Below are 12829 nucleotides of genomic sequence, written 5' to 3'. Positions count from 1 at the left end.
TAATACTCTTGCTATTGTTGATGATCGAGAGATTATAACACAATTAGGCTTTGTTTCTGAAAAACAATAGTACATCCTTTCCTCTTATATTTTTTCCCTGTTCCCTCACTTCACCCAGCATTTTTTAAAAACTCCATTTTAATGTCCAATTTCTAAATATACGATATTCTCCCATCCACGTGTTTCAATTTGGCAATTATTTTCATTGGGAGACTTTCATTCCTACTGTGAGAATCAGTAGGAATGCATTCTGAAAAGTCATTACACACTGATTAAAATAAAATGACATTTACATTTCTCATTGTGTTGGGGTGCACACTAAGTCACTAGAAAGAATATAGAAAGTCTACTAGGTTCCAGCCCACTGGCATAACCATTTTGAAGATTAGAATTTAACACTGTCAACTTCACACAATTATTTTTCCCACATTTTCTGCTTACTTCTTCCTTACACAGTAAACATTTCCAGGAGTGTAGGTGTATTGTGGGTGATACAAAGCAACTGTATGCAGGGGGGGACGGACCCTCTTTAGTGGGGGTTTTTTTTTGTGATCATAGAATCTTTTTATATAAATACATGTTTTATTGCATTTACAATCTTAAAGAGTAAATGGAAATGTAGCATATTGTTTTATTACATTCAGTGTTTCTCCAAAAAGAAGGGTGGGATTTATTTTCTTTTCATCCCCGAAAAAACGGCTAGGTCTTCCTTTTGGAGGGTTCTAATTATTGACTCGCCTCACGGCAGTGACACCAACAGCCCTGCCCAGCAGGAGCCCGCTGCTGGCCCACTTCTGCAGCTGCTTGCACACATTGTCCCGGCTTCCGCTTTGCCTTCAGATGCCTGCCAGAAGGCATCTGAAAGCGAAATGGAGGCCAGGGCAATGCATGCGAGTGACGACAAGTGGCCATAGAAGAAGCAGCCGCAGAAGAAGGCGAGGCAGGTTTCGGAGTGTGCGAGACCTGGTAAGTAGGGCTGTTCCATCATTTTTATTTTTTACCTGTGTGCCTTGCCCCACCTCCTGCACCCTAGGATGGGTGAGAGTCTTAATTAGGGCTAATTGTGTGAAGGAGGCATGTGCTCAAAAACGTGATAGGGCTTCTTTTCAAGGTGGGTCGTCTTTTTGGAGAAACATGGTATTAAAATAGCCATTGCTAAAGCATTCATGACAGCATGTCACATGTAACTCTATTTCTTTCCTGAATAGTAGCTACTTTGGAGATGAAATGGAAAGTGTTCTAGATCAGCACCATGGCATTCTGATCCCAACTTAGACTAATGTTCTCTTCAGTAGGTAAATCAGAAAGAAAACGTGACTAATTTAGCATTCCATACAGTTTGCTTCTTAATGGGTCATTCATAAGGTATTTGTAAACTTTTTGGCTACTGAATGGAAGACAGGGATGCTTTCAAGCAGTTATTGCAGTTCGGTCAAGTATAGTGAACAGAAAGGCACTTTTATTAGAATGACCTTTGATATTTGCTAAGTCTCCATAGCAGTAGTTGTGTATTCTCCTTGGCTTTAATAGGATGATGCACTGGAAGAAACAGAAACCCAATTTCTCTTGTGATTGTTTCAGAGTTACTACCACTTTGACGAGGAAGCTGTGAATCAAACAATCCTGTAATCAGCCATTCTAGCATCGCTCTGTTTGGTTATTTTTTCAAAGTCGACCTCTCTAATGAGAACTGTTTGACAAGGCTGTTCTATTCTTGCAGCGTGTCCCCTATTTTTGACGGGTTTCCGGTATTGGGTGACAACAAGCTGCTTTAATGATGCCAAAGAAATCTTGCAGGAAATATAAGTTACATAATTAAACATTCTGTTGCCTCAAATGCTTTTGGTTTTGTGTGCCATGCATGAAAGAAATGAATTAGCAAAAACTGTGCTGAGAGTGAATTCAAAGCAAGTCTTGTGTAGACTGTTCTCAGAAGTATAACCTAAATCAAAGAAACCTCTCTGTTGGTTTGAAAACTCTTAAGGATGAAAACATTACCTTCCCACTTCTAAGAGCATTTTCTTCTTTTCATTTGGTGATTTATATTCTTTCTGGGTTTGAACAGGTACATTTGAATCAACAAAGTCTATACTTCGTTCTTCTATTATTCTGATCACTATGATGCTAAGATACCAATCCTGATTTTTATTTGCTTAATTTTAAAAATGGCAAAGTTGATAATTACAATAACAAATTAGATGTGGAGGCTATCATGCACAAATGCCTGTTTGGCAGCAGCCTTGCATAGAGAAGCAAAACAAAAATAATTTTATCACTAATAAGGCAGCTTGTCCAAATTGAACAAACTTGTCTCCCACATACAGAACATGCCCAACTTGGTGGCAGAACATCTAATGACATGGGGGAATTAACAATGTTAATTGTTGTTTTTTCCTCTAGAGAAGAACACCTATTATGTAATGCCATGCTTCTCACAACAGTACTCAGCAATCCTTTAGCCTAGGAAAAATAAGTTCTGTTCTTAACTCCTAAACATTTGCTCCTTTCCGAAAGGAAGGTCCATTTTCCCCAGCCTGTACAGGTAATCCTCAACTTACAATGGTTCACTTAGTGACCGTTCAAAGTTACAACATCACTGAAAAAAGTGACTTATGACCATTTTTCACACTTACAACCATTGCAATATCCTCATGGTCAAGTGATCGAAATTCACACAGTTGGCAACTGATTCATGTTTATGATGGTTGCAGTGTCCCAGAGTCATGTGATCTCCTTTTGTCACCTTCTGACAAGCAAAGTCAAAGGGGAAGCCAGATTCACTTAACAATCAAGTTACTAATTTAACAACTGCAGTGATTCACTTAACAACTAGCAAGAAAGGTTGTAAAATGGGACAAAACTCATTTAACAAATGTTTTGTTTAGCAACATAAAGTTTGGGCTCAATTGTGAGCATATGTCGAATACTACCTGTATTGAACAAATGAGACGCATATCCTTGGTGCTGTTCTAAAACAGTATTTTTCAGCTCAAATCAATCGCCTTCAACCCAAATCAGTCTTGCACTTCAGTATGCTGGCTGGGAAATTCCTTGAGTTGAAGTCCAGATACCTTAAAGTTGCCAAGGTTAAAAAACACTGGTTTAGAAGGACATTCCAAATAGCTGTTCACCAAGAGCTTCTACTGATGTTGTAGTATCTGATCAGATTGTTTCTGTTATCTATAGCAGTGGTGGGTTACAACGGGAGTACCGGTGTCTGCTGGGAGCACCAGGTACCGTTCCAGTATGGTGCTCTGGAGGGTCTGCCCGCCGTCCTTACCTGTATTTGACCCAACCGGACCATTCGTACATGCACATGGAGCGTACAGTGCCTGCGCGATGCTCCACCGAGCAGCTGGAACATCGGGGTGATGGGTATGCACATGTGCACAGTGCATGTACACATGGTGGACGGCGGCCCCGTCACAGCGTATTGGTTGCGATGGGATCCGGAACTAACCACTGATCTATAGTATTGTTTGGTATTAGCATACTTAACTATTCTGAAGTTCTATTACCTACAAAGATAAAAATCAGTTGGACTTTCAGTTCTTAGTTTAGTTTACCATCCGGATTTGAGGAGAACTCTAGCAATATTTTGTGGCCTAGCATACAAAGCTTTTTCAGCTCTCTGCTTCTTAGTGGCCTTATCAAAAAAACTCTGCACATCTTTCAGCACTTACTAAATCTTGGCATTTTAGCAGCTTTTGATCTAATATTGGATTGGCATTCCAGCTTTTCTCATTTGCTCAAACAAGCCTCAAAAGAAGCAGCTACAGGGAATTTTTCAGCCCCAATTTTCCACATTGTTATGTGAGAATAAGGCAGTACCAGTCAAACTGGGATAAACAACATGTTGGGCTAAACATGTCCCTGCAGCAGCTGCTCCCATTGCATGAAGACATCATGCTCTTCTGATTGGCTTGCTGCCCTTTGGCTGGTATAGCTGTTGTTTCAAGAGTCCCCCAATTGCATTATGAGTTGGCTGCAGCCTGAGATGAGAGGACAGTTGGTTTGCTGCTAATTTCACAATGTCCTTCTCAGCCTTTTCTTGGTGGCACCAGTGCCATTTCATCTCCAGCCAACAGCCCATCCTTGTGTATATATCATTGAGGGGATTTTCAGAGTGTCATTCCTAGGATGTTAACTTCTCAATGCCATGTTCAGGACTTTAGAGCCTATGGCCAGTGGATGAATACTAAGGTTGCCAGAGAAGGAATGCACAATGTGAAACATACATCCCAACAATAGGATATCCATGGTAGGGAGGCCCTAAATCAGACTGGGACATTTTATGGCCCATGGGCCACTTCCAGCCCTTTGATTGTCCCTGTTCTGCCTGCAGTGGCAACAACATGGGTGATGGTGGCGGGGGTGGTTGGATAGTGGGGGCCCTCCACAAAAAACCCAGTTTCTCCTGTGGCTCCTTGGGAAAATCAATTGCCCACCCACAACATCATCCTACTTAAACACTGGGCTAGTTCGTCTCAATCTTCATGGGCCACTGCTAAGGCTTGTTTCCAGATACTCGCTCTAATTGCTTGCTGTCCTGGAAAAGTATATTCTCTCTTTCCATCTGCCTAAGAGCCACCAGTTGCTGTCACACAAAAACATCAGCAAGGATATATTAACCAGATCAAATTGGAGATAACCCTGTTTTTATATAGCTCAGTATTTTATTCTCTCTCTCTTTTTATCCTAAACTTGATGGAAATACATCCCCCGTGGTTGTAAGTTGCTGTGGGAGACAATCATCTGAAAACTGAAATAACATAGCAATTAAAGAAATAGTTAACATGTCAAGCCACAATAATTGCAAGAAAATTGGGATAAAAACATGGTAATTAAAGAAATCATTAACAAGTTTATTTTAATGTTCAGCAACTGCTTAACTTATCCACCTATAACTTAAGCTTGTTAGAATCAATCCTATTATTTGTAGAAGAAGAAAATGGGTGATTCTGGAATGAATAGGCATGGTTTTGTTGTTCCCTTATATTTCCAGAAATGGAAAAAAACTTAAGGGAATGATGCCTGTTTCTTCTTGATAAATTTGGGCGTACCACTAGTACAATTCTGGTCCCAAAAGGACCCAATTTGGATGTCTGAAACTTCATTACCGTTCTGTGGAGGAATACTATCATCCATCTCTGTTGCGTTTTTTAAATTGTTTTTCTATTTCTCTTTCCTTATCAGAAAAAAAATTCAACAATTTTGTAAACCTTGTATTGCCATAATAAATACAATCTTTAATGGAGTTGAATACAGGTAGTTCTCAACTTACAACAACTCATTTAATGACCATTCAAAGTTACAACAGCATTGAAAAAAGTGACCTGTGACCATTTTTCACACTTATGACCATTGCAGCATCCCCGTGGTCATGTGATCAAAATTCAGACACTTGGCAACTGCTTCATATTTATGACTGTTGCTGTGTCCCAAGGTCAGGTGGTCAACATTTACTACCTTCTGACCAGCAAAGTCAACGGGGAAGCCAGGTTCATTTAACAACCGGCTTACTAAGTTAACAGCTGCAATGATTTACTTAACAACTGTGACAAGAAAAGTCATAAAATGGGGCAAAACTCACTTAAGAAATGTCTCACTTAGCAACATTTTAGCAAATTAGCAAATTTTGGGCTCAATTGTGGTTGAGGGCTACCTGTATTTTAAAGACTTTTCCCATCGGATGAATGTTCAGATTAAATGCATCTAAATTTTTCAATTTTCTACATGGAATTTATTTTCCATAGATTGAGATCATCCTCAATGAGCTTCTGGAATAAAGCTGCAAGTAGGTTATGCCCCAATATATAGAAATTGTGGGAGGCATGGTTTGGAGATAGGGAAGTAAGCATTTCAAAGAAAATGAATTATCTTACCCAGCCCATGTCTTGAAGTAGATTTGATCTGGAGTAACAGCGCCAACTGTGAGGTCTTCACAATTGTTGTCCAGTTTCAAAATTGGAAAACTAGCTAGTTTAACGTGACAACATTTTGATTGCAGAAGAAGGAAACTTGGAGTCTTCCAGATATAATTGCTTCATCAGTTCCTGAGCTTCAATTATGCATGTTTGTCTACAGTTCTGGAGGAATGGTGGTGGCTCTTCAGTTTTTAAAAACGAGAAAAATGATTTAAAAATTATATGAGCCTGAATATAAACATTTATAGGAAGCAGTGAATGGTATGGATTGTCTAATGCAGGGGTGTCATACTCAAGGCCCGTGGGCCTTCACTGGAAACAGTGAAGGACCGGCCCGCGGCGGCTCTGGCAGTGAAAATGGAGCTCAGGAGGGCTGTGCACAGCCCTTCCAGGCTCTGTTTTTGGCTACAATGGCTTCCTACAGCCCTCTTGCACCGAAAACAGCAAAAACTCCAAAGGGCCGAAGGAGGTTGTCACTACCAAAAATGGGGCATGGAAACTTGTTTTCTCTGACACAGCGCCAGGCCACCACAGGTGCGCCCAACACAAATGACTTCAAGCTGGCCATGCCCACTTCCACCCCAGCCCCCCTGAGATCAAGTACAATCCTGATGCGGCTCTCAATGTAATCGAGTTTAACAACCTGGTCTAGTGCCCTAGACAACCAATTGATTGCCAACTGCTTTCTTTCCTATGGGCAGGTCCTGCTGGCCATATCAATAGATACTGAAGATACAAAATTAAACTGGGTTTATATATAAAATCAAAGCATTACAATGTGCAGGTGCAGGTACAACAAGCAGCTTTTTTTTTTAATAAAGAGTTTTATTATTTTTCAATTACAAAAATAAACATTCCATCTTCCCTTATGCAGTGTGTCATCTGGGTACAAACATCTCTATGCAACATCGTTTCTCTTTTGCCACATCTTTCACATTCAAATTAACATTATTTCCCTAAGTTTAGTATTATAATATATTGAGCATTTAAATGTTATAAAACTCTCCATTTTTCTTCTTAATATCTTCTAGTAATAATTTATTGACATTAAACATCGTTATTCTCATCATACACATATTAAGAATTTCTATCTTATTTATATCAACAAGCAGCTTTAAAAAATATCCTTATTATGGTGTTTTTTTCTAATGTCTTAGAGTAGACCCATCTTTATCGCTAATACTGTAATAACACAAGGTTTATAATTCTTCTCTCATAAACAAAACACTGCTGGCTTGAAAACCAGACGATTTCTTTTTTTTTCCTGAGCTCCCTACACTTCTCTTTGTTTTATTCTTTTTCCACTCATTGAAATATTTCAACCCAGATTTCAACCCAGCAAATTTTGATAACATGACAAGAGCTAAAACAATTGCATATTAGAGCACTTGTAATAAAAAGGTAGCCTTATAGAAGCACTGATTGTTGAAAAAAGCATCTCTTCCTTTGCAAGGTAGCCAAGGAACTGCTTGGTTTAACAAATGTGCTTTCCAAAATTGAGAGCACCTTGGAGTCAACATAACTTAAAAAGTGAACTTTAGAACTTGTCCTGAAGTTGTTTTGATGGTGAGTCAGGGATTAACAGAAGTCAACATCATTTGTTTCTGTCCTCCATAGAGGGTTGCCTGCCTATTCTGGCTATTGGGTGGTGGAGCAAAAATCTCTGCTATAGAGGGGGATTTTAGAGAGACAAGAATAAGGCAAAAAACAATCAAACCTCTGTAGTAATAAAACTACAGGATCAAGCCAGCTGTCCATTGACTGCAGATTTTTTTTTGTTCATTGAAAGATTAGAAACTGCTTAGGAAGGCACAATTCTTTGATTGTTATTCCTTTTCTCTTATTCCACCCCAAATAATCAGTTGTCAATAACATTTGTTCCTACTCGAGGATTAAAAGGATACCACCAGCTACCCACTATGGGTTCTTTTCCCTTTTAAGGTCATCTCAACATGTATCTAGCACTGCACCCTACAACAGTCCCGTGTATTACGTGTGTAATAGATGGTAAATGAAGTTATTTCTTTTGCATGTCTTCCAGTTTCCTGCCAATCAGTTTAATTGGTTGAGCTGGAGTTCTATATTATGAGCAGCAAGGAAGGAAGGTCACTGCCAAGAACTTTAAAGAATGGAAACATTTCTTCTTGTTCTTTAATGAATGCCTGCCATTCAGCTGCCTCTCTTCCTAAAATTCTTTCTAAGTATTGGAAAAATTATTGCCCCTCAAGTAGTAACATAAATATTTATCTTATTATGGGTTAAAATCAAACATAATGCCTAGGGAGTTTTTAAAGTTATGATTTAACCTTGTAAGCAAAGAGCTTATTGCTTTGATCATAATTAAACTATAAATTGGTCCTTCTCACCTTTTTCTCCTGTAGGGAATATTATCCTGCCAACGATTTTTCACTAAATTCTTACATTATCCTGCCAATGTTTTTTTTTTCTTTAATGCATCTTACTAGAGGTAAAAATATGCTTTTGATGCTTTTAGAGGTGAATCTCAGGACACCAAAAAGAACAAGAGTTCCTTAACTCTCATGGTTTGTATTAAAGATCCCATTAACCATGAAAAGCTGCACTTGCTTTTGAATATAACTGTTCTCTTGGGCCTCAATTAATATTAAATTTTTCTTAAGAGAAGTCAAACTGTGGTCAAAAAGGTGGTTGAATCTGTATATACATGCTCACACAACCCATATATCCTTTTAATTTGGATTTTCACATTCTAATAAGTAAAGGAAAAATAGGGTTTTTGCATTATGTAGACTTAACAACATGTGGAGCGAGTTATAAAAATGAGTTTTATGTGTTATTAAAAAAAAAGCCACACTAATCTGGGTGGGGTGATTAAAACCTGCATTTGGGAAAGAAATCTTCAGCATTCTCAAAAGCTTGAGCAAAACTCTGCAATCTTTTTTCCATCATTTTCCTTGATTTTAGTGAAGTGAAAAAGACAAAACCCAAGAAGAATCTTTTTCATTGCATGCCGTGGTCCCTTTATTTCCTTTTCCTTTGCACTTTTAAAAAGATGGGAATTATATAAATCGTGATCACCTACGACAACCACAATTTTCAAATAAGCTTCTGAGCTCAACATAAGTTCCAGATCCATGTTTGGAAATAACTGTAATGGGTGGTTGTGTCCTACTGCTATCTTTGCAAGCATATCATCTACATTAGGAAGATGAGATAGTAGAGAGCAATCCAGCTAAAGAGGATTGTAGAAATGGGCACCTTTTCAGATCCAAACGGAAAAGGTATTTTGCTGGACCTTTTTAGCATCTCCTTAAAAAAGTTGTGACTTTTCCTCCACTCATAGGGTAGCCAAATGGTCCCACGAAAATGGGTGTTTGAGTTCAGGAGGCCTCAGAGAGGGAAAAATGGTCTTACATCAGTAGTGAGTTTCGGTTCCCGTTGCAACCGGTACGCTGCAACAGGAGTCAGGCGTGCACCACGGGCACACACACTGCGCAAGCATGTGCACCCACAGCCCCTGATGCTCCAGCTGCTCGGCAGAGCATCGGGCAGGTGCCATATGCTGCGTGTGCATGCACAGATGGCCTGTTTCCTTCAAATACAGGTAAGGAACGAGGGCGGGTGGGCGGGTCCTCCAAAGCCCGGTTCTGGTATGGTGGCTGCTGCTGCTGGCAAGCACTAGTACATTCGTACCGGGGTGTACCGCCTGCAACCCACCACTGTCTTACATCCTGTCAAATGCTCCTTAATTCAAATACTTTTTTCCCTAGGATTGTGCAGCTTCTACTCGACTTTCAACAGTTTGTTTAATGACCGTTCAAAGCTACGATGGCACTCAAAAAAGGGACTTATGACCGGTCTTCATAGTTATGACCTTTGCAACATCGTCATGATCATCTGATCAAAATTCAGATGCTTGGCAACTGGTTTATATTTATGACCTTTTCTGTGTCAGGCAATCCCAGTTTGGGCCCTTCTGACAAGCAAAGTGAATGCGGAAGCCAGATTCAACTAGTCTATTAAACCGTTGCTAAATTAACAACTGTGGCAAGAAAAGTCATAAAATGGGGCAAAACTAAAAATGGAGCGGTAAAATCCACTTACCTTTGCTGTCGGTTCAGTAACAATGTGGAGGTGCGTGCAAAGGTAAATGAACAGCGAGGGGGGGGGGAATCCGCTGTGCCAAATGATTTAGATTAGCTAGAAAGCAGGAAATCCTGCTTTCTAGCTAATATAAATCACGTGACACAGATGATCGTCAGAAAAACCAATTTGGCTGAACTACTACCAGTTTTCAACCCGTGCATGCACTGTTCAATGTAAATTGTTCTTTGTGCATGTGCAGAACAATTTACAGTGAACTGCACATGCGCAGTCAGTAAAAACCAAAATGGCGGCAGCCCAGCGGCAGCAAGGGAACCAGTTCAGGGGTGTGACAGGCCTGGGTCACTGCCAGTTCTGCAATCCAGGCCTGAATTCCACTATCGGTTCAGCCTACCGGGAGCAACCCACCTCTGCTGAACTGGTAGCATTTTTTTTTACTATCAGTTCATATGAACGGGTAGCATTTTTACTACTGGTTCAGCCGAACCGGTCTGAATTGGTAGCACTTCACCCCTGAAGTGCACCTGCCATCTTCTCCAAAATACTATTTTGGCTTTGGATCTGAGGAACAGCATGTAATCCGCATTGAGCAGTCTTACCAAGCTTGTTTTCAGGTAAGTGGGATTTTTTTAATATGTGTGAGTGGCTATGGGCAGCGTTTTATGAGTAGGCAATTCTTTTACTGCTCTCTATGGCAGCCAATTTTCTCTTAACACTTCAGATATGCCTCCCAATCCCAAACTATATCCTTAACATTCTGATATTGGCTGTGAGTTGCTGTATTTTTATGCACTATGTACAGCTGAACTTGCATGTTGCGGTGCTGGTGAATTGAGCTCACCAACAAAGAGCCCCAGCAATCTAGTAACAATACCTTCTGAGCATAATAATACATAGAAAAAGAACAGCTGTAATTTTGGCAATTGGTGCTGGCTGACAGACGCAGCTGTAGCACAGACACAGGCTTATGTGCCACATTGTTCATGATTGCAATGACCTAACAGTTTGAATATGCAGGAAAGTTTGACAAGGTGGACTAGATCAAAATTGGAGGGTTGGTGGAATATAAATTTGACCATCTGAAAGCTTCATTATCCTTTGGTGGTAGAGGTCAATGCCTGAAAAGTTAGAGGAGCCTCTGCTTGGATTCTAGTATGGAATTGGAGCATCATAGGCAAGGAAGTATGCAAATAGCTACAACTGTTTCCACACTCGTCTGTTGCTTTCCCACCGTGCCTTAATACATGATATTGTAGGAGAAACAGTGGCAGAGTCTGGGCGAAGAGTCAAAAGGGGAATCAGCATAGAAGTCTCTACATAGCCACGAACAGACTAAGCACAACCCCTCTTGAATTCTGTTGACCCTTATCCAGCACCAAAATAGTGCTAACAATTACTTGAGTAGATTCCTGGGCATAAGCATGAATAATAATAAATCAGTTTAATTGGGATTTCATATTGTTCTGGTCTTTCGCACCTGATAGATAACTGTGCTTCATGGTATTACTTTAGGGTTAATGAGTGGGATTCACAATTTGGTCATGTACACTATGGAATAATGCTGTCACTTAGTTACATTAAAAAATATATGGGCTAGATTCCTGTCTTGGATGCAAAAATAGCCAGCAAATCAATTTTATAACAGGTTGAAAAATGAAACCGTTTGTGTAACTACATTCAGAATGCATGAAACACGTAATGGCCATTTCCAGGGGGTGCAATGGCTCAGTAGTTAAAGCCATAGTCAGACATGACCAGAGAGGGACACCTTTACCTGCATTACATAGATAGCTATGGAGTCCAAAACTCTAAAGAAACAAGCTGGCTAAAGAATGATAGATAATTATCTCTCATTCTGTACCCCTTTCTATAGCAGGGAGGAGGGACATTTTCTTGTAAGTGTGTCTTTTGAATATCTTCATATGGGTTAAAGATGCTGTGTATTATGTATAGTTATTTGTGCTTTACATACCAATCTTGGATCCTACCCAATTGACTTTCTTCTTATTAAGTGATCTTTGCTCATGGAAATGTAGACTGACCAGAAAGGCAATAGCCAAAATGGCAGAAAGCTCTATGAAACACATCAAGTTTTTATTGCCTGTTAAAATGAGATACCATAATAGTCGGTGTGATATAGTACTTAATGTGTTCTACCACACACTAACCTTCGGCACATCATTATTGCAGGCTAATCTACCTTACAAGATTAATATAGTGCAGACAGAAGCCATCACAAGAAGTGTGGGATAAAAATATAGCAAGATAAAAATAAAATCATATATAGCATCTGATAATGCTTGCATTGGACTCTGTGGAATTTACTTTCAGTAAATCTATGTAGTATCGATTAGACGTTCTCATCAAATTGGCCCACAAAAAGCTTTGCTGGATGTTTTCAAAGACGCTCAGATAGGATTAGTGGTGACTACTTTCAGTAGGTTTTATTTTTATCTTATTTTTATCTTAAACTGGACTTCATTCAAGGAAATTATATTGCTGGAAGAGTGAAAATATTTTTTTTAAAGTCGTGTTAGGGTGGCAGGAAAGAAAAATACTGGGATTGGTCACCTGGTCTTCCAACAGTCTTGCAAGTTGCTCCTCCTTCACAAGACTGATTTCATAGCGAGGGAGGTTTTTCGGTTGCATTTGAAAAGACGACTTCAGTCAGATTTAACTTTTGTTTTCCTATTACATTTCTAATACCTTAAATCATTGCAAGGATTTTGAGTCATAATCAAGAGGTTTGCCTTTCAAGAAACCAAGAACAAAGAGCGGATGAAGTAGATTGTCAGCCTGCCTAGGTCAACCAGACCGAG

The sequence above is a fragment of the Thamnophis sirtalis genome, unplaced genomic scaffold (genome assembly GCF_051295495.1).
Source record: "Thamnophis sirtalis isolate CommonGarterSnake01/CBP01778 unplaced genomic scaffold, rThaSir2_p1.2 scaffold_6, whole genome shotgun sequence".
NCBI classification, from domain to species: Eukaryota; Metazoa; Chordata; class Lepidosauria; order Squamata; family Natricidae; genus Thamnophis; species Thamnophis sirtalis.
Note: the sequence above shows the minus strand (reverse complement) of the source record.